The 22,523-nt window shown below is 37.6% G+C and overlaps 1 protein-coding gene across 1 annotated transcript in view; it reads right to left on the bottom strand.

The window, feature by feature from the left end:
- The window catches only part of LOC143664338 (teneurin-2-like), a 392,537-nt gene that overhangs the window by 214,535 nt on the left and 155,479 nt on the right, over positions 1 to 22,523 (bottom strand). The gene's annotated exons all lie outside the window — the stretch shown is intronic.

Raw genomic sequence — 22,523 nt, 5'->3', positions numbered from 1 at the left:
CTGCACATTATGGTCAATATAATACGAAATATTGTGCTAGCTGCTGTAATTGAATAAATAGAAGTGAATTTCCTTTCATTAACAATCTTAAAGTTGAGGAAACAAGGCACCAAACCCCATGAAAAAGATAAGGTTTAATTCTATTAAATTAAATATCTTTTAATATGCAGAAGACGTCATAAGCTTGTGATTATTTGAATGGAAATGACAATTCATAGTATATGTGCCATCGCTGTGTTTTTGTAGTGCTGCAAAAGTTCCAAAAATGGCGTTTCAGATGGTCTTAAAGAGGTGGGCTTTCCAAAAATGAAGAATATGAGCAGATTATGGAGAAAGTCATGTGGGCAATTTTCGCTAAGATAGCTGATGACTAGAAAGTACTCTTTAGCAACTCGATCAAGTTGGAGAAGAACTCAGATACCAGGCAGAGTTTAGACTTTATTCTTTAAATTAAGAGATGTTTGACCTCAGATGTGACATGATTTAAAACACTGCTTAAAGAAGATATATTTTCCATTCTGGGTAAGTTTAAGCAATTAAAACTTACCCATGGAATGAACCCACAAATAACTTGTGGGTTGATGTAAGATTTTTCCCAACACCTATACCACACTCTCTGTCGGCATGTTTATGCTAATACTGAAAAACACGCAGATTGATTTTCCCTGATTAAGGCTGCTTCAGTCTGGTCTAACGAGTAAATACCCAAAGCAACCACATGCTTAGCTGCCTCCCTCTGCAATTACTACTTATTTTATTTTCTCCCACTCTCTGCTCAAGGTGTGGGTTTAACGTTGTAATTCTTAGCATTTTCAGAGTAGGTACAAATATCAGCTCCCAGATATTATAATACCCTCGCTCCTTCTAAGAGGGTCCTTCACTCATTACGACTTAACTGAGTATGTGCAGAGTGCCATGTCAGGGGCTGGGGATGCAAAAAGTAATATCATCTCAGTCTTTTTGAGGACCTCACCATTTGCCTACAGGAGACAAAGGAGAGACGCATCACAATGGTGGCCGAAATGCTGTCACGGTCCTGCCTAGAGGGCGCTGTGATCACACGTAACGGAGCCTCAGTCCTGCCCGGTGGGTCACATCGCATCTTCCAGGGAAAGGAATCTTTAAACTGAAGTGTGAAGAATGAGAAGCCACTCTCAGTTAGTCAAAGAGGGAAAAGACATTCCTAACAGAGGGTAAAGAATGTAAAATCACTTGGAAAGCTGGCCAGGTGTCAAAAAGAGTCCTTACTCCTTAGCTGAGTTTATGAAAAGGGATGGGTCAAGAGAGGTTAAATACTGCAGTTTAAACTTGTCTCAGCGATCACATCTGCAGGTTAGAAGCAGCCATGGAGGAAGACTTAAGAAGTAGACCAATGAGGAATGATCAATAGTAAAATCTGTTGTACACCTTAAAGTATGCATTAAAAAGATCATCTGATTTTATCTGGTTCATTTCTCCACAGCCCTAGGTAATTGAAGGCACAGTCATTTGTCAGAATTTGGAAGTAGAACTTGCTGATCCCCCCAAAACGACCCTTTTGTATTTTTCCAGCTCTAAGTCAATAACGTCAGCTAAAGCATTGCCGTTATACCTCCCTAGATATTAACTCTGACAACTTGTCGGCCAAGCATTTTTCTGAGACAGTCATCCAGGTGGCCACAGCTTGAGTGTGAAGAAATGATGAGAAAGGTCTTTGTCTTGCCAATTATAGGAATTTTAGGCCAGATCCCAGAGTATGACCTGGATTTGATTACTCTAGATCCTGGACATGATTTTAAACCCATGCCTATACTGATTCCAGGCTTTGGGGACTAGTTATGCTAGTATGTTTTCACCTTACTCAGAAATATCTGCTTCTCCATTCTGATCCCCTCTGCCTGCAACCTCAGAAGGATGCAAAGTTTTCAGAGAGGTACATTATAATATGACAGAGAACAATCAACTTGAGGATGTAATGATCAGCGATAATACAGTTAAAAATAATAGATGCCAGATATGAAAGACCACCTGCTGTTTTCATGTGCTGTTAAAAGCAAACTAGATTCAGCTACAAGTTTTTATGGAGGTGTGATTTGAATGGCTTTTCTTACAGATGACCCAACTTAATTAAACATCTGGAATTTAAATGTTAAATAACAAACCTCCTTTCCAGATATGTTCCTTTACAGTTCAAAAAACATTACCACAAATTTCAATTTTGTCCAAAGCTCTTTGCAATCCTCAGAGGCAGGAAAGACAGAGATAATTAATGATACTTTCCAAGGACAGGTCACAAAACTGGCACTGAGGCAAGATGTACCAGGGACCAGGGAAAGCAAATAATTTGGCATTTACTATCAGTTTCATTCTGAAGATTTAAAAAAAAAAAAATACACCGTGTGATTCTTTCCTTTTCACATGAAAATTCTGTTGTTGACTTGTTTTTTGTTTTGTTTTGTTTTGTTCTTTTGTATGACAGGGTCACATTTTATTATTTTCCCATGTGAGTATCCCTTTATTGCAGCACCATTTGTTGTATTTTTTCTTTTTTTGTTTATTTGTATTTTTGGGGGGACATTCACGAACCGGGAGTCAAACCCAGATCTCCCACATGGTAGGTCTGCCACTGAACTACCCTTGCATTCCCCGTTGATTTGTTTTCAAACAATATTTTGTAAACATAATTCTGACCTGTGGACATAGGCTAAAAAAAAAATGCTAGTAGCCCTAAAGGTCGAACTTTAATTTGATATTTGAATGGCAGCTTGCAAAATGTTTCTCCATTCATCATCTAATCTGAACGTTAGCTTCATATGGTGAATGGGCAGGCCAAGCAGTGTGGAACCATTTGATAGATGAGAAAAGTGATGTTCATGAATTTTGTTCAGCATTTTGCAGCAAGCAAATAGCAGACCCAGGCTAGGATCCTGTAGCTGAATGTGTGGCCCATGCCAGTACCATCACATCAAGAAAATTTACGAATTGCCTTAAGTTGTTAGAATTTATCCCTTCTTTATCCTCCCTTTAACAGTATTTAAACCCTGGATGCATAACCATATTCTCTATTTAATTAGCAGGATGATCATTTGTGTACCTTATTTATCTTCTTCACTGTTATCACAGCAAGGAAACCACTGTTAGGCCTAGCATAAGACTTTCATGTATTAAGTGCTCAAATGTCTGTCTTTAATCAACTTTGATTTAGTGGCTAAGTCTTGTGGAAGAGACAGTTAATTCTCATCAATATCTGTGTCCCTTCTTTTCGCCAGTCACTTAGCCAGAACCTATGTTCTATTTCTCCTAAGGGCTCATGTTAGAGTTCCAACCAATGGCATGTGAGTAGAAATGAGGCCCACCATTTCCAAGATGAGCCAATTAACAAAAACCTCCCTCGATGATCCCCCCTCTGTATTCCCAGCAACACTCTGAACAGAGAAGAGCCCCAGGAAGTAGAGAAGCATGGAGCCACAATGTAGAAAGAGCCTGGGTTGCTGCAGAGTCCACACAGCAACTCACCCCCATGCCCCCCCAACCTGCACTGGACTGTGATATGAGTAAGAAATAAATCTTTATTATGTTAAGTCATGGAGATTCGGAGGTTATTTATTACAGTTGTTAGCCTACCCTGACTAATACAGCTCTCTATTATAAGAAGCTAGTATCTGCAAAGAAGTAATATCCAACAGACTCCAAAAGAACATATATTGTAAAGAGATTTTAATAAGTTATTTCATTTTGCTGAATACATTTTTGGAGAAAAAAGCTCACAAAGCTATTCTTTCAACCAAAAACATAATCATGATTTTTATGATCCATCAAATTTTCCTATTATAGAAATCTTTAGGTCATGACAGACAAATTCCATGAAGCACACATTGTAATATGAGACCAATATCAAGATATCTAGGACATACTAATAAGCAAAGCATGGATGGACAAATCTAATTTAAGTCAGTCCTGCTGAGTCATTTGAGATATCTATCTACCCAAAATGAACATAATCCATTAGCATCAAAATAACAACGTCTCCCAAAATGCAGAGGAGTCCAGTTCTGTTCATGACTTTTATCAGTATGACATAAGGCTAATATTCATTTATCAAACAGTAAGGGCATTGTTTTGCATGCAAATAATTATCAGTTAATGAAGCTTAAAAAAAAAAGGAGTCTCTCACATCTAGATTGAGTTATTCTTTCTATGGTGCTTTATCCATACATTCCTAAGTACTTCAAATGTTCCCAGAGTAAATGAGGTCAGCTTATGCAAGCTCAAAAGCTAGGATGTTTTAGCCTCAGAGCATAATAGCAAGAATATTGGAGCACATTTAATTGATTCAAAAATTGAGTCTAATATACCATCCTTGGCAACATTTCTTTTATAATTACATCTGTAATGAAGGTATATCCAAGGAATACAGATAATTTCTAATGTCCTCTTTAAAATAAAATCTGAAGTCCAAACAACGCTATTTGATAGAGCAGAAAACTGAGAGGTAGAGCTTGAAGCCTCTAAGGAATCTGATCCAGGACTGAGAAAAGCATCTCCTGAATCCCCTTTTGGTGGCTTGTTGTCCTTGTGCCTTTTCATTCCTCCCCTGCCCCACTCACAACTGAGAAGAGGCATGTTCTTAGTGTAAGCTGGGATACTTGTCAGACTAGGGCACACAGTTTTCTGATTTGGAATGAAGGGTTTACTTTTCCTAGCACCAGTGCCATTGCACTCGTCCATTAGAGCAAAAGGCAATGGGTGCAAAATTGCTGCGACCCCCTCAGAAGTTCTCAGCAGGTGGAAAGCTCAAGGAGGAGGGCTGTAATATGAGCATCCATCTCACAGAGGATTTGGAGACCCTACCTTGTCTCATCTTTCTTTGCCTTCAAATCTCTGGAGGAATTGCCTGTTGAGGCTGTGTCTACTGAAACCTTCAAAGTTGCTTTGTTTTGTCATAGTATAGATACAGTAAAATACTCCCGAGACAAGTGACTTGCTGGGAAGCCACAGCCTGCTGGAATGAATGAAATAGCCAAATCTCCCCTGTAATGTTGTAGTTGGTAGCACCACCTGCAGTTACCATAATCAGAAATCCCCATGGAAGAGCTGACTTAAGGTACATTTTCAAGTTTCTGGTGAAAGTGTAAAAACCCAATAAAGCAGCATGCAACAAATAGAAGATAGAAATCCAGATCATTTCTTTTATCTTTCCGTCCTTAAGAGTTTCAAGTTTTCTCCCCCCAGAATACTTTTTTTTTCTGAAGTCTATAAAAACCATGCACATTTCCAATATCACTTCATTATACCTGAGATGAATATGTACCCATAGGCAGAAAGGTGACCGAAAAATCAACAGGCCATTCCTTTGGTGAACCCACTGCATAAAGAACTACCAGGTTTCAAAATCATATGCTCTGACACGGGTGGAACTTGGTAGAACATCCTGCATGTTCAATTGGCAGGCACATTCAGCCGCATTAGGCAAAAATGCTTCACTTAACTATTGTTCTTAAAAACCACTTTTGTGAATAGATTGTTATAATGCATTGGCAAGATTCTGCTGAAACCGATTTTCTCCTCCCATAGTTCCACCTTTTTCTGACATGCACTCTGCATTCTTTATGATGGGATTGATCATGAGTATCTGGCTTCTGGAAATAAACAGTTTTTATTCATCCAACTACAAAAACAACTTGCTTTGTTTCTGGCTTGGGATACACCTTCCCCAGTCCCAGGGAAATATTTCTCATAAAGAAGTAAACGGGTGCTGGAGACGCAGGAAAGTCTCTCTATTTAAAATTCCAGCTAGCGCTCTGGCTCATCTACCCAGCTCTTGCAAGATTGACCATATGTGAAATTTGAATGTAGATTACAGTGTTTCGATTTAACAAGATTAAGGTGTGATTACATTGGTTATTTTGTAATTTCATACTTTCTCCATTAAGGCAAGTTAGCTTTTAAAATCATTCTCAGACATTTTTAATAGCATTCTGAAGTGGGGGGAAAAATGCTTATGGTTTAGTTACCAGCCACTTAACTTTCTTTAGTTTGTGTTTTCTAATCTGCTATTTCTTAAAATATATCCCTCCCTTATTTTCTCCACCAGAATCTAAATGACAATCCACTTCATTTTCTTTCATTTCTACTTTCCAACCATATTTTCTTAAAATTTATCCCTACAATATTCATTTTGGAGAAGAGAGCAGAAAGCATGAAACTATTTTAAGAGATACTGGAATATTTAGACCTAATTTGTCAATAGCAATTTCCATTAACCCATTTCTAAGGGAGAAGTAGAATGTAGTTGAGTGATTCCTGCCCTGCTTTCTGTTGAATCCTGGTGTTCCACAAGATACTAATTTCATGGAGAGAAATAAATCCTGACCAAACAAGGGTAGGAAATTGTCAAAGCACATCCTTCTCTTGGAGAGCTACAACATATTTCTGCATATCAAAGTCCCTTCGGTAGCCTACAGGAAGGAAATATATTCAATTTCTTTTAAACAATAGAATCATATCTGCAATTTGCTTGGCCACAGATCCCTTTGTATTATTGGAACATCTATCCAAATCATCAGGACATGATTGTTCAAAGAATGCAACTTGGAAAAAACAATTATAGTTAAATACACATGGGTTTTGGGGTGTATTTTCAAATTCCCAACTTTGGCACTTATTACCTGTGTGACATTAGACAAGTTAGTTAACCTCTCTGAGCCTCATCCCAATGTTGTTTCTCAACCAATATTTATTGAGCACTGTGCTGTTCCAGTACCTGTGCTAGCTAGGCACGAGAAACACTGCATGCTTTGCATGTAAACATGCCCCATCCTCAGATAAATTAGGGTCAGGTAGGAGAAAGAGACATCAAACAAATAGATGTATAATTAGAGTGCTGATATGTGCCAAAAAGGAAAAGAGTAAGTGTGGAGATAACTATAGGGAAAAGCTAATGTAGACCGAGTAGGCAGGGAAGGTCTCTGAGAAAGTGACAATTAAACTGCTCCCTGAAAGAGAATAAGACCAAGCTAAGCAAAATGTGGCAGCCAAGTGTTTCAGAAAGAGGGTGAAAAAAAAAATGCAAAAAGTTCCCAACAGGGTAAGATAATGGGTAATTGGAGCTGAAGGGATACAGACTGTGCAACAGGACTAGATACAAAAACTCAAAAATGGACAGCACAATAATACCTAATTGTAAAGTAATCATGTTAAAACACTGAATGAAGCTGCATCTGAGCTATAGGTTTTTGTTTTGTTTTGTTTTGTTTTTTTTACTATTATTACTTTAATTTTTTTCTCTATATTAACATTCTATATCTTTTTCGGTTGTGTTGCTAGTTCTTCTAAACCAATGCAAATGTACTAAGAAACGATGATCATGCATCTATGTGATGATGTTAAGAATTACTGATTGCATATGTAGAATGGTATGATTTCTAAATGTTGGGTTAATTTCTTTTTTTCCGTTAATTAATTAAAAAAAAAAAAAAAAGTAGCTGAGGCCAGAATAAGTCACTGCCCTCAGCAAACAACAGACACATTTCAGCAACTTTAAGAAAAAAAAAAAAAAAAAAGTTCCCAAGATCAGTCTTACATGCTGACTCTTCTTAATGGGGAAGATATGAAACTTAAAAACTACTATGCTCCTTCCTTCTTAATCTTGTTGGAAGAGCTTGTTGTGTCTGAGGACATGAAGGAGGCCAATGTCCCTGGAGCAGAGAAAGTCAGACATGGTGATGGGGGTGGAGGTGGGTGGGAACAGTTGAAAGCAAAGCCATCAGTGCTCACGTGAAATAGTTTACATTTTACTCTAAGTGCAAAGGTTCCTAGAGAGGTATTATCTATTCTAAAGTTTTAAAAGGATGGTACCTGAAGACAAGGGGACCAAATAGAAGGTTATTTATTTATAAGAAAGACCTTCAAATGCTCACTTGCAAAACTGTGATATTAACCCTTAACTTAGACTGTTATAGAAAAGAGTGAATAGCTGTAAAACCATAGCACAGAAAAGTATCAAAATAGAACACCTGATTTTCCTTCTTAGATCTGAAGACCAATCTACCTAGGGATTTCCATATATCATGATGGACATCCCCCAATCTTGTACATTTCATCCAGCTTTCTGAATTCTAATTTCTTGAGACTCTTTTATTACAAGCAGAGCGCAATGAATACTTCCTGAGACAATGTCTTCCCAAGCCTACCTGTCCTCCCCAGAGAGAGTACCATCAACCTTTCCTTGTGAATTCAGAATCTTATCATTGAGCAGCATGCAGCTATGGCATTGTTTGGGTACAAATGCAGTTGGCTATCCAAGCAGGACTGAACTTCTGGGGGACAGAGAGAGAGTCAGGCAGAAACTCATCATAAAGTTACAAAGCAACTCCTACAAAGAAAATGCATGGACTGGACATTTTGTCTTTCTTAAAGTAAAAATTGTTGCTTTAAAAATAAAGAAATGGCCCAATTTATTCAACAAATAAATTGCAAGAGAAATAAGAGGATAAAGGGAGAAGTGTGGATTAAAAGAGATTTAAAAGATGTAGATACCAAATGGGCCAATTTAAGCCATGATATCCAGGGATGACCCACTGGGTAATAAAGAAAAGCAAGAAAGTCATAATGTAAAAATCAGACAAGTGGTTTTTACTAGAGGACAGGAGGGGCTTGTGAAGAAGACAAGAAATTTGCTGGGCTTTGGGAGAGCAAGTGGGGATTGGTCAAGTTGTATTTCTTGACCTGAATGGTGGTTACAGGTATGCTTGCTTTATAATAATGCTTTAAGCTATACTTTCATTTTATTCAGTTTTCTGTATCTGTGCTTTATTTTTAAATAAAATAAAGAAGAAATCAAAAGGCAAACAAATCATACATTTTACATGTCAGCTATTTCAATCAAGGCCATGGGCATAAACTCTCAAAGTACCAAAATGGAGTAGAGCTCAGAGTTCACAAAATGACCTGATTTATGCCACTATAAGGAAAAAAATCCAAAATAGGAGTAATGATAATGTCAATTTTTCTGTTGACCTTTTTCTCTTTTCTGATTGTGTATCATAAATGACTAAACCATTGTTAATTACAGATTACAATAAACATATATGTCACTTAGCTGCCCCTATTGTTTAATATTTTAAGATGAAAGTAATATTGATACATAAACTAAATGAGCAACAAAAAAGTATTCCTGTTGACAAAACTTTTACCATAAGTTATATATATCTTACCTCTGAAACAAACTGGACAATTCATTTTATGAGTCCTTATTTTAATTTCTAAGTAGTAATTCTACAATGTAGCTGATGGGGTTTAATAAGACAATAAGTAAGTAACAGCTCCAGGCCTATCATGTTCATATAGATGCAAAAACGTTTTCCTCCTTAAGCTGAATTTTCTGTCCCAGAGATCAGATGGGAGCATATAAGTCTAAAAGCCCTTACTGACCATAAAAGAACCTTCACTTGTAGGAAATTTGCAGGCTCTTCTATCATCTTATCTTTGGTTATTTGAGTGCAAATTCTTTTCAGACTCTTATGATATAATAATATGGTAAAAATTAGGAAGTTTCACATTTAAGTATGGTGGCAGAACATGCAAATCATTACCTGGTGAGCAGGCATTGGGCTCCTTCTGAAGTAAATAAACAAAACACCCTCATTTCACTTTGACTTATGCTATCTTGGAACCATATGGTATCTTTTTGTCTTCAACAAGGAGAGGTTTTTGAAACTTGAACACTGGAGAACAACAGCAGGATGGAAGGCATTCTTTGTACTAGGTAAATGGAACCACTGGGGTTACTGTATAAGATATGTTTCCTACTGTAACAGATTGCCAAAGTATCCCAGCATCAATGGCATGAGAGTCTACAAAACTGCTTTATTAACTCAGAATGCTGGGAGATTATGAATCATGAACTGCGTGAAAACAAATGGCGGTGCTTCGCTCATAAATATACATGGCTTTGCAGAAGTTGGAAAAACCATAGTATTCATATATACACAACAGGTCACCGTATTTTATAATTTTCTATACTCTCCCTCTAGTTTTAAATCCCCTTAAGATATAACTCGATGAACCTGCAAAATACATTAAATATTTCAGATACCGAGAGGTGCCAAGCCCAGCCATTTGGACTCAAAATGCTCATAGTATTGTAATTTTTTAAATCATCATTTCATTCTGGAGAAGGGCTTGACAGGGCCAGGTGTGTAACCAGGAAAGTGTATTTTGCTCTCTTTGGGTTTCTCAGCATGTGAGAGCAACCTGGCTGGAAGAGCTCATTTGCATGCCAGTACCCACAATGCTCCTCCAGACGAGTGCCATTTCCCAGCAGTGCCAGGGTCCAACCTCTGGCACTGAAGAGAATGGGTTGCGTGCACGGCAAAGTGAAGACGTGTACTCTCTGATTTGAAGATCAAGAATAGCTTGTTTTTAGGAGCAAAAACAAAAGAAAACCCAGAAAACTTACTCAGACTTCGTGGGATCGTTTCCATAAGGTAATAATCACAGTTTGGGCATCCTTAACAAAATAAACTTGTCTTCCTTTCCATCCTGCCTGGTTAATGTGCTGTACCACAACATTTAGAGATCCCATATGTAATTCAGTGTTTGTAGGACCAAAGAGGAGGTTGAATGAACAGCCTTTGCGAGATGCCCTTTCCAGAAAGGCCACTGAACAACCAAACCTGAAGCCTAACTTGGTGGAGGAGAGAAAACCGTGCATGCTACTAAGCAGTGCAAAGCAGGGGCTATGAAGAAAATTATTTGATTTGAGAAATCCCAGGTATGTCCAAAACATATGCTTATTTTCCTCTGCAGGCACCTCCTCCAGAAATTTATAAATAGATTGTCAGCAAAGTAATAAAGGTACTTGTTATTTTCATTCCTTAGCAACTAGGCAAAATCTACATGTCCCATCCCTTCATTTGCCCACTAACAATACATCTGAACATCATACAACTAAAGTGGCTTGCTACCACTCTACCCAGACACGCTCAAGAGTGACAACCACAGAAGCAGCAACTAAAACACAAAACTCGGGGAATCACTCAGAGGAAACAAATGAGCCTGAGAAGTCCAGTAGTGCTTAAACGTATTGCTGTTTTCCACAAAGCTGTATCACAGCACATGTGTGGCAAAGATCCCTGTCAATTTTCCAAAAGTTTTGCATGATTGCTTCCTGCTTTTCACTGGAGATGTAAAATGCACTGAAACTCAAAGGAATGGAAGTGTCAATGTTATAAGGACATCCTTGAGTTGGCTTGACTTTAGTATGTTATTCTCAAATTTCAATACTTCATCTGTTATTATCAAATTGTTTGGAGAAGCCTCATAACTTATAGTGCAGGACATTCTTTTCACAAAATTGTATAGAAAACCACTTGTGAAGCCAAATATCATGTATGCAGTCATGGTCACAGATTAAGAGCTACTTTTCCAAATTCATTTGTTCACTACATCCAGCAAAAGGTGCTCCAAAGTTTCCCTTCAACAAGAGGATTCTGGTTAAGTCTGAAAATTGTTACCTCCCCTTCTTGAATTAGCTCATTGACTATCAGCATGTTAAAGGCTCTAACAATCCTTGCATTATAGGACCCTGATTTTCTAACCTAGTTTCTCAATGTTATTTGGCCATGGAACTTTCACTTTCCCTTTTTTTAAGACCTTCTTATTAACATCTTTTGGGCACAATATCCTTTCAAATATAATTTGGAACACACTACTCTATAAAGTATAAATGTATTATAACATGCCCTGAATAAGTGAACTTTGTTTTTTTTTTAACTCATCCCTTACACTGGTCCTCTTGAAAGATCAAAATCTATGTGCATGTTCTCGAGTTTGTGTTTTTTTTTTGTTATTGAGTTCTTAATATTGAATACACAAAATGGACCCATTACGCAACCAATTATGTCTTTACCCCTTCTTTAGCAATAACATAGAGAAACAAGCATGACAAAATCTAGTAAGTAATCACTTACTATCAAAGTGATTATTATATCATTAATTGTTTTCAATAAAAAAATCATGAAACTGTGATGATAAAAAAGTATTTAAGCCCCCTAGCCACCTATATTCTACGCAGCTAAAAGGAAAAATAGGAGAGGATGGTATGGCAGCCCATTGCAAACCCTGGGATCTATTCTATAACCACTTGTTCAAAAGTGCTTTGAAAACTATTGCTTTTTTATTTCTTTGCTTTGTATATATGCTATACTATACAATAAAAAAAGTTACAAAAATTATGAAAGAAAGATTACAAGATGATATGCATGACTTTTATGTTTTAATAGGCAAACAGGATTAGAATAATAAATAATACTTAATTAAATAATAAAAGTAACTAATATATTTGGAGGACTCTCCACATGTCTGACGCTCTTTCAAGTGCTTTATATGTAGTAACTCATTTGTTCCTAAAGGTAAATCTATAAATTAGCTTTTAATTACCCCTCCCCCTTTTCATAAATAAAGCACTTCAGGGACTGAGAAGTTCAATTCCTTGCATAAGGTCACATAGCTTAGAAAATGTCACAAAAGAGAAATGAGAATGCAGAACTAGTTGAACAATTTATAGATTTGCATTCACAAGCCTTTTAATCCTGAGGAACATTATCTTTTTTTAATTTAAGTAGCGTCTATTCTTTCTGGAAGATACCATCTGATTCTGCTATTGGTTTATCATTGTGAAGCATTTTTATTCACTATCAATTGAGAGTTTCCCAGCTCTGCTATCTTTCAATTTAAAACGTGCATTTTTGAATAATAGAAAACTAGGAATTCTTTGTGTTTTGGTGCATATTTCCTTTGATACATATTCCTTCATTCACATGCCCAGATTCATGCCAAGTTTTTATAACTCAATAAGGCAATGGAGAAGTATCGCCAATTCTAAAAATACCTTGTGGCTCATGCCCTGTCAGTAAACTGTAAAAGTATTTTCAGCCCATGGAAATGCTTTCAGGTTTTTAAATACATGTTTTAAACTAAATCTGTCATTGGTTAAATCACTTCAATACGTGTAATTTTCACATACAAAACAAATGTCCTGTTCTTCCACAGAAATACACAAGAACAGATTCATTGGTCATCTTTATCATTTAGCTTTCAGTCAATTGATTATTGACAAGCTGTGTCTGGTCTGGACAATATAAACAGAAATATTCATCTCCAGAAGAAAATCAGTGTTCAGTCTTGTTTCACGCACAAAGAGACCTTGCCCTTGTATTTCACCAAACTGAAAGCAGCTTTTATTGATTTCACGTTGGACTGAATTTGTTACAGTTTCTACAGCACTGGCAGAAACACGATTTGGAGATACTATTAACTTAAAGGTGAAAACATAGGTTGAACGACAGCAAAGAAAAGCACTAAAAAATGTTATGGATTTCTGGCATGGCTGATAATTGCCTTGATTACAAGAAAGTGTTTCAGTTTGGTTGGTTTTTAATATTTTTTACACATTGCATAAAAGGATTAAATATTCATTTGATTTTCTAATAAATACCAAAAGAAAATTCCTCCATCTTCATTCTTGAATTCAAATTGATTCAGATTTTGTACATTAAAAGAAAAACACATTCTCTCTCTCTGTCCCTCTCACTCTCTCATTAGCTGTGATATAGCTTTTTCTTTTAATGTTTCATTGATTGGAACCTCTAGATAATTCAAAATAATCTCTGGTTACTAGGGCATAGTGTTTCAGAACTCTTTCAGACCTACCTAGAAATGGCTAATAATACACATACCCTGACCCTGGACTATATTTGAGAGGATTCCCTTAACTTAAGCACAATACAGCTGTGAAGAAATTGTGGGTCATTATTAAAGCTGTGCCTATTTTTAACAAGTAAAATTAAACATTGAAAGTTACTTTCTCATTTCAGAGACGAGACTCTCTCTCTCTGCCACTAGTTTTCACATTACTGTTGAATAAAGTTTTTCATATAACAAATTTCAGGCTAAGTCCACAGTAGATTTGTGCTGTGTATATGTACTTAGAATTATTATTAATATCATATTCTAATTTCAGTTACGCTGTCCACCAAACCTCTAGGTCTTCTAGTTACTAAACTGAATAAACCTCAAAATAAAATCCTGGCCCCATACCATGCAAGTTTCCTGGTGAAGAAAAAGAAAAATAGAGTGCATGACACATAAATAAGCAGAAGAAATCAGAACAGCTTGAAAGCATGTATAGTGTCTTGTTTTCTGATGTGATTATTTCCCTGAAAAAAGTAGCAAATGTTTTATAAAAGTGCCTCTGCCAGTGGTTCAAAATTGAGCCCCACATACCACACTGGCTTAACTATTAGGATCTAAATGAAGCATGTGAAAAAGCCAGAGTGGCTGCAATGCCTGGATGGACATGGCGTCTCTCCTTTCTACTTGGAGCTGCTGAATGCAAAGAGAGTCAACAGGGATTTATTGACCACCCACAGAGTGGAAAACCGCATATTACCAAAGGGATTGAGGCACATTTTAAAAGAAGAAAAGAGCTTGCTTTTTAGCTGCAAACACTTAAGGTTCTGAACCTGTATTACTAACTTGTGAAAATGGTCATTAGGTAGCAGCTGCAGAACGAGTTTCCCTCCACTTCCTCCAAATTATCCTCAGAAGTCAGAAAATCTAAATGTTGGAGAGCATTACATGGTCAGCCAAAGATTTATGTCTTGGTACACCTCATTTTACTCAGTGGGCACCTTGCTGAAAGCTGGCATGTTAATCAAATGTCTCCAATTGGGGAAAAAAACAGTTTCATAAGTTCCCTTACTTTCCATTTTTAAATGATTTATACCTAAATGTACCGAGCTCTCCTTTATTTATTTATTCTCTGTCCTCCCAACCTGCTTTCTAGGATAAATCTGAAAAAAAATTTATCAATACTTAATAATCCCTACTGGAGGAGATGCTTAGTGAAAGAAACTTAACCTCCATGGATTTCGTGAGAAAAGCCAGGATAAAATCTAAGGAGACCTGTTGCGTTAGTCCTGGCTGAAGTACTTTGAGGTACTTGATGTGAGTTCGGGGGAAGATTATCACCAATCTCTTGAAATGGTGATGATTCAATTAAATAATGAATTTAAATGTCCAAGTTCACTCCCATCGTTTTTCCTGAAAATGGAAGTTAAATCACAGTATATTGGCTTACAATAGGAAACAGGTGTGCTTGCCACCATTTCTGTGAAAGAACTTTTATAACATTCAGGATCTAGGTTGAAATCCTAAAAGCGGTTTTACAAAATTAGCTTTGAATCTAAACTACCTGGATTAGAAGTTAAAATAAATCCCAATTTGGATAACTGACTTAACCTCTATGTGCCTCAGTTTCCTCATCTGCAAAAGCAGACACTATTACGGTTTAATTGGTTGTGATTATTAAGTGAGTTAATTACCTTAAGCACTTAGAATAGTTGCTGGCCTAGTATATAGTATGGAAGAGCTATATACTATGCTCTTAATATGAGAGCTTGAAGAAGTCAATTCATAAACACATTTAATTCTAGGACTAAAACACTGTTCTGGCCCTTAAGATGTGTTTCAAAACAAAATGTTGAGCTAATTAAACGTACTTGACCCCAAGCTGGAATATTTAAGCTCTTTACACAATAATGATTCTTTTTTTTTTTTCCCAGACCCTCAGAAGTAAGCTTGTAATGATCCTAATACAAGTAGAAAGTAACAGTTTGTCACTGGTTTGACAGTTTAGGAAACCATTAAGGCACATCACAATTTTATGGTGATAGCTGCCCAAAGGAAACAGGGAGCAGACATGATCTGAAGTCATCAGGGCAGATTATACGGAAGGAAGTGTAGTATCTTTGATTTATAGACTAATAGTAACTATAGCAATTTATAAAAAATCTTGTATTGTTCCCTCCCTTTCCTAACCTATGGCTTATTCTCTAGCAGACAGTAACTACTTTATAATAACTACTACAGACAAATAAAAAGACTTGTCTCTGCTTGCTACTCCTTCCCTTCCTCTCTTTCTCCCTTCCTTCCTTCCTTGGAAAGCAATGATAATTGCCCACTTTATTCTATGCTCTACGTTAGACATTGGAGATATGGCAATGAATAAGATACAATTCTTGCCCTCGAGATATTCACAAATCTAGAGAAAGAGACCGACATAAACTAGATCATTATAGTCAATACAATTAGCCTAGAGATAATCACAGACGGAAACAAAAATGAGGATAGGGCAGCCTGGAGAGGGTTGGAAGGAAAGAAAAGGAAGATTTTCTGAAAAAGGAACTGATTAAATCGAGTCTTTAAAATTTAATGGAAATTATCTAGGGGAACAGGCAAAAAGGACTGTGGAGAGCAGGACAGTTTATCCACAAAAGGGCCTTAGCAAGGCCCATGTATTAGAGGGCATTTGATCCGAGTAGAGGACTAAGAAGCAAGTATATGCTGCTCGAGTATTAAAGGGAGAGAAATGAGTCTAGGAAAGTCAGGCTATAGAAGAAGTTATGGCTCAGGGGACTCTCATCTCTACTCTGCATTTGTTCAAGACTCTAGGCTACAATCGTCTTTAAAATAGTCCATATAATTTAATGCAAAGACAGATTTGACATCTCATATCTGTGAATGAGTAACAATGATGCTTCAGAAACTCTCTAGGCGATTTTTTCTCATGGGAAAATTCATTAGGGAAATAACAGCTGAAGACCCAATTTACGCCACACCATCACAGGCACCAGATAAAGCTGCGAAAAGGACAGACCTCATGGAACTTACAATCTAGTAGGGGAGAAGGAAAATAAACAGATAGAATCTGACAACCTAAATTGTTTAAAATAGTGAAATAGTCCTAATTTAATCTATACAGGGAAATTCACCAACTATCTTAATATTTATCAGGGACTAAATTCTTTCCTAAGTCTCTAGTGATAATTGTTTTCTTAAGGGGTTGAGTTCATGCATTCAATTCACTGAGACTTTATTGAGCAAATATTATGGTACAGAATTTTGAATTGTCTGAGATATAGGAGAGACATTAGCAGATAAAATGGACAAAGAAAATCTTTGGACCTTTTTCTCTCTCACTCCCTATTAAAACTAGAAATAGAAAAACATTGACTGATTCCTTTCTCACCACTAAGATTCCATGTGTCTTTCTAAGAATGCATTTGAATATCAGGGAAATTATTGTCTAGGAAGCAAGAATTGCAGTAATCTGGTCAAATTCATGGTTCTTTCTTTTAACTAAAGTCTACAGGTGTCGGCATCTTTTAAAGAGCATCATTTAAGCCATTTAAATAAAACAATCTGTCAGGATGTACATGTAAACATTGGTAGCCCAATAGCATTTTAAAGAAATACATAAGCCCACAGTGAGATCATTAATGACCCCAGAAATCATGACCATAAGATCTGTAATGCCAACCATAAGTTATCTAATATTTCAAAGATAACAACATCCTGTGATGTTGCACAATAGTTTTAAAGCAGATTGAATGTAATCTTGCAATTTTCATAAGAGAAAAAAAAAGTCTGCACATTTTTGTGATTTTTCTTTTCTGACACATTAATTGCTCTTCCATACACAAGGAGAACAAAAGCAGCAGCCTGCCGTATTTATTCAATGAAGGGTGAGCCACAGGGGTTGTGGAACATTCTCTCTCCAACACCAGCCAAATTATCTCAGTGCCCAACTTGTAAGAGGCTGCAATAATACTCGATCATTTCAGAGTGCTGGTAGAGTTATGCATCATTTTAACAGCACGATGGCAGATTGTGATCATCTTCATGTTATAGGAATCTAGAGATAAGTGGCAGGCATGGTGAGTCATTTTCATACATCCCCATTCTGCATAGAATCCTTAAAGAGATAGTCAGAATTTGTTCTCTTCTGGCATGGAATGTTCCTTAACTCTGTAAAGAGGCTTGTCTATACCTGGTATGTGGAGGGTCACTGGTGAAATTATCATGTCTTTTCTTATTCACTTGAAGGAACAACTGAAGGGAGAGGGAGTGTAGAGTTATTCAGATGGATAAAGTGGGGGTTATCTAGTAAACATACATCAGAATAAAGGAACTTAAATACAATAGACTGGAAGCTTCCTTAGGGCAGGAATAAGGCAGCTGCATTTACTGATGTGTAGTCAGTGCCAACACAGTACCAGAACTTATGGAGATTCAACAAATACTGGCCCAATGAATAATGCGTGAATGAATGAACTATACATAAACACATACACACTGTGTACATTAGTTTTAGCTATGTTCATATAAAAATTCCTGTCAATCTGAGAAGTGGCATATTTGGCCTCCTAAAACGCCTCTTAAAGAATAAGATGTTTTTTTACTTGTCATCATAATGTATTTGTATGCACTGAACAGCTACTGCTTAACTACTTGAATAAAAAAGACATTCAGCATGTTTATGCCAATTCAACCGCCATCCACATTCGAATACCCACAAAAAATCATCATCAGAGATAATCAGTCCTTTTGGTAAAGGCACAAAGCAGTTTGGAAAAACTTAATTGAAAACTGGACACAACCGGATGATGATTGATGATGAATGCAATGGTGATGAATTAATTTATTTCTTAATGAGCAGGCTCAGATCCTTCATTTCCTCTAAGAGATTAGCATATTTAAATACAATATGTAATGTTTCGCTATAAAATCTAGTCTTTTAAGCACTATGCTGAGATCAAAAGCTATTTTAATAAAAGGGAAAGGGACAGAAATAATTCTGTGTACCGCTACACCGTGGTAGCACATGTTTTAGCAGAAGGTGAATGCTTTAGGTTGCTAAAGTTGCTGAAATGCAATATACCAGAAATGGGTTGGCTTTTACAACAGGGATTTACTAACTTACAAGCTTACAGTTCTGAGGCCGTGAAAATGTCCAAATCAAGGCATCAACAGGTGATGCTTTAGCTCCCTAAAGACCAGCTGCTGTGATCTTGGAATTCCTCTGTCACGTGGCAAAGCACATTGGCAGTGTTTCTGGTTTCCTCCTTCTCTCCTGGGTTGTGTTGCTGTCAGTTTCTGGCTTCTCCACCTTCTTCCCTGTTTCTTTGGTTTCTCTCTGTTTTCTGTTGAAAAAAGCTTCTCTGGCTTTTCTCTCTTATAAAGGACTTCAGTCAGAGGATTAAAACCCACCTGGAGCACGCCTCAACTGAAAGAACCTAATCAAAAAGTCCCACCCATAATAGGTCTATACCCACAGGAATGGATTAGCTTTAAGAACATGATCTGTTCCGGGATCTATAAAACCTCCAAACCTGTACATATGTTCTGTATTTGTAATACAGACCTCATACATAGGCCCTGCCAACCTAACAAGTGAGAAAAATTCAAATAACCTATCACTGAAAATAAGTTCCTTCATTCCTTGTGTTGTCACAAATATGACATTTAGTTGCTTATATTTTATATCAAATCACGATTGTTTCATTTTTCTGTTCATCTCTTAGTGTGGGCTTTTTATTTGTTACTGCTGTTGTTCGTGATAATTTAGTTTCTTTGAGGCTTAATTAGTTTCCTTGATTTTCAGTGAGCTTCTGAGATAGCTTAAAAGAGACAAGGGATTTGATTTAAAATCAGTGTGACACAAAGGGTCAGTGAAGGCTATCAGAGAATAAAAGAGTCACTTCACTGAAATGAAAATCAGGTCCATTTTCAGGCTGGAGGCAATGAAGCTGGACTCGGTTTATATTTATTTCTCTATCATCTGCATTGGTAAGTATATATTTGAGTTGGAACATACCCCTTATTCAATCATAAGGGCATTGCAGGGAGACGCCAAGTCTTTCATTTCATCTCCACAGCCCACAGTATGTAGTAAACCCCTCTGCCAATGGTGAGCTTAAAATGAACTCTGCTTCTTAACCATTAAAAGCCATTATGCAGAAGCCACAGAAACTGAAAGTATGAACAGATCTCCCAAGTCTGGACAGAAAAGAATATTGAAATAGAACTTTCCCCATGGATCTCATCAACTCACCTGGGGCACCAAGAGATCACCTGAGGCAATGTGAATTAACTCTTAGTTGAAGGGAATTTTGGACTGTCCAGGATTCTTGTTCTCTTACCATTCAAGATAGCAAAGGTTTTATTGTAATAGTGGCATTCATAACAAGACAAGTTAGCCCATATTGTCAGCTCCATAAATAATTGGGTCCCAGAAGGACTGGCAGAGAGCTTTGGTGATATATAGCAACCAAGTACACTGACAAATTGGGATCAGGCTGTCTTTGTTTCAAATGCAGCCCGCCTCAATATAAACTCAGAATGGCAGGGGAACTGTGCGGCATAAAGCAGTCCGATAAATGAAGCGCCCATCTGTCACGGGGAGTTCCACCCCAGGACAGAGGTCACCGGATAATAATAATAATAATGAAAGCAATAATGTGAATAATGACATCATCATAATAATAGGTGAACGAGCTGTAAAAGAGTACAAGTGGTGCCCATTGTCGACTCAGCCGCACTGAAGGGGAACTTTGACTGTCTTCCCAGAAGATGGGCAAATCAAATTCAAATGGCTATTGTTCTCGACAGGGGCAGAATCAGTCAGAGGATTTGCAGTCCCACTGGCATTGTGTGACACAAGGCAGCTGGGTGGCAGAAAGCATCTGTCAAAAAAATCATGGAGACGCTTGACCCGATACAGGGAGGCGCAGTAAGGAAATGTCCCCATTCATAATACCAGCTATAACAGGAGAGTCTGTTCAACCACCCAGGTGCAGGGGTACTTCTCTAATGGTGACAGCCGCTGAAGGAACCAAGAATAAAGGATCAGCCGCTTCTTTTGACCTATAACCTGCCCTGAGCAGACCTGCGAAAATGTTCTGTTTCTTCTACACTTCTTTCTTGGAGGCTGGTGTAGATTAAATTTATGCAACGCTGACTACATAAAGTCTGTTGCTTTTCATACACTATCTGCGAAGTGGGCAGTATTACCCCATTGTATGGCTGAGTAACTGAGAAGATTAATTACCACCCCAAAAATACATTGCTAGCAACTGGCAAAGTTAGAATCCACATCCACACCAGCCTCACAGCAAAGGTTTTACGTATCCCGTGATGAGCTGAACTGTGCTCGCCCCTACCCAGCCCCCACCCCAAAGATGTCTGTGTTCAAATTCCTGGAACCTATATGCTGCACACATGGGAGAAGGGACTTTGCAGGGATTTTGAGATGAAAAGATTATCCTGGATTCTCCAGCTGAGTCCTGTAATCAGAAGGATCTTCACAGAAGGGAGGCAGAGAAGGATTTGACTACAGAGAAGAAGAGATTGGAGTAATATGGTCTTGAGCCAAGGGAGGATGACAATATTTAAAATTTGAAGAGGCAAGGAATGGATTCTCTTCTGGAACCAACAGAAAGTACTGGCCTTGTTGACACCTTGATTTCAGCCCCATAAGACTCATTTCAGACATTGTACCTCCAGAACTGTAAGAATAAATTGTTTTTGTTTTAATGCTGAGCCAACAGTAATTTGTTACAGCAGCAGTAGAAAACTAATACACATCCTAAGTGCCAGTGCTTTCTTAACCAATGCCTTGGCACACAGGCTGCTCTTGAGTTAACAGAAAAATGTCATCTCTGCAACTTTTACTTAACAGCATATGGGGGGAGTGGGGAGGGATGGGGAATGGAGGCTAATAAGTCGTTTTGTCCCAAAGAAAAGAGATGAGGTCCTAATGGAGCAGACTGATCTCATGTTCTATGAAATTTGCATCAACCTCTCAGAGTTAGTAGCATAAACTATTTAGTAAAGTACATCCTGACACATAACGCTGCCCAACAAATTGAGGAGAGAAACCAAAAAAAGAATCTGAGAGTACAGAAACTCTCTTCCCTTTTCACATTTAGCTTATTGGAAATCAGAGAAATTGTAACTCAAGAAAATGAAGAGGGGCTAGAATAACAAAACAAGAACTTGGGTTTCCTTTGAAGACAACAACCCACCCAATTAGTTACCGAAAAGCTGATAGGTACACATCATGTTTGCATAGCTCTTGCCACCTTTAGAATACAGCTTTACAACTTATGATGGTAGGAAGGGCACATTCTACTAAAGGATAAAGAGAGTGTCTCCTACAGGACTGCACACTAGTGCAAACTGCTGCCATCGCCAGTACTGTCACTGCCATTTAATTTTTTTCAAAATTAAAAATATTTAATGAGATGTTTACGTCACACCCATTTGGGGAAACTAAGCGCTTATTTTAAGTATGAATAATACAGCTGCTTGGGTTTTTAAAAATCCCCTCATTTCAATGTGAATGCAGTACAGCTGCCTTGATGAGCGAGCGCAGAGGCGCTGCGGTGTCATTGGTCCAAAGTTTCAACATATAACGACGGGCTCCTCAGCGCTGGCTCTTTTTAAAAATAACGCCCGTTTGCCAGCATTTCATTGGTCCGCGAAGGTGTCAGTCAACTACATCTCACATATAAACCGGGCAAAATCGTATGCACCGGGAGCATGTGAGAGATGTGAAGAGTTGAATATATATATGGATATATTTAGTTCTTTTAAAAGCACACTGGTCATCCATCCTCACACGGCTTTGTAAGAATCGG

Source organism: Tamandua tetradactyla, chromosome 20 (assembly GCF_023851605.1).
Source record: "Tamandua tetradactyla isolate mTamTet1 chromosome 20, mTamTet1.pri, whole genome shotgun sequence".
NCBI lineage: Eukaryota > Metazoa > Chordata > Mammalia > Pilosa > Myrmecophagidae > Tamandua > Tamandua tetradactyla.
Note: the sequence above shows the minus strand (reverse complement) of the source record. Positions and strands in the feature narration are given on the sequence as shown.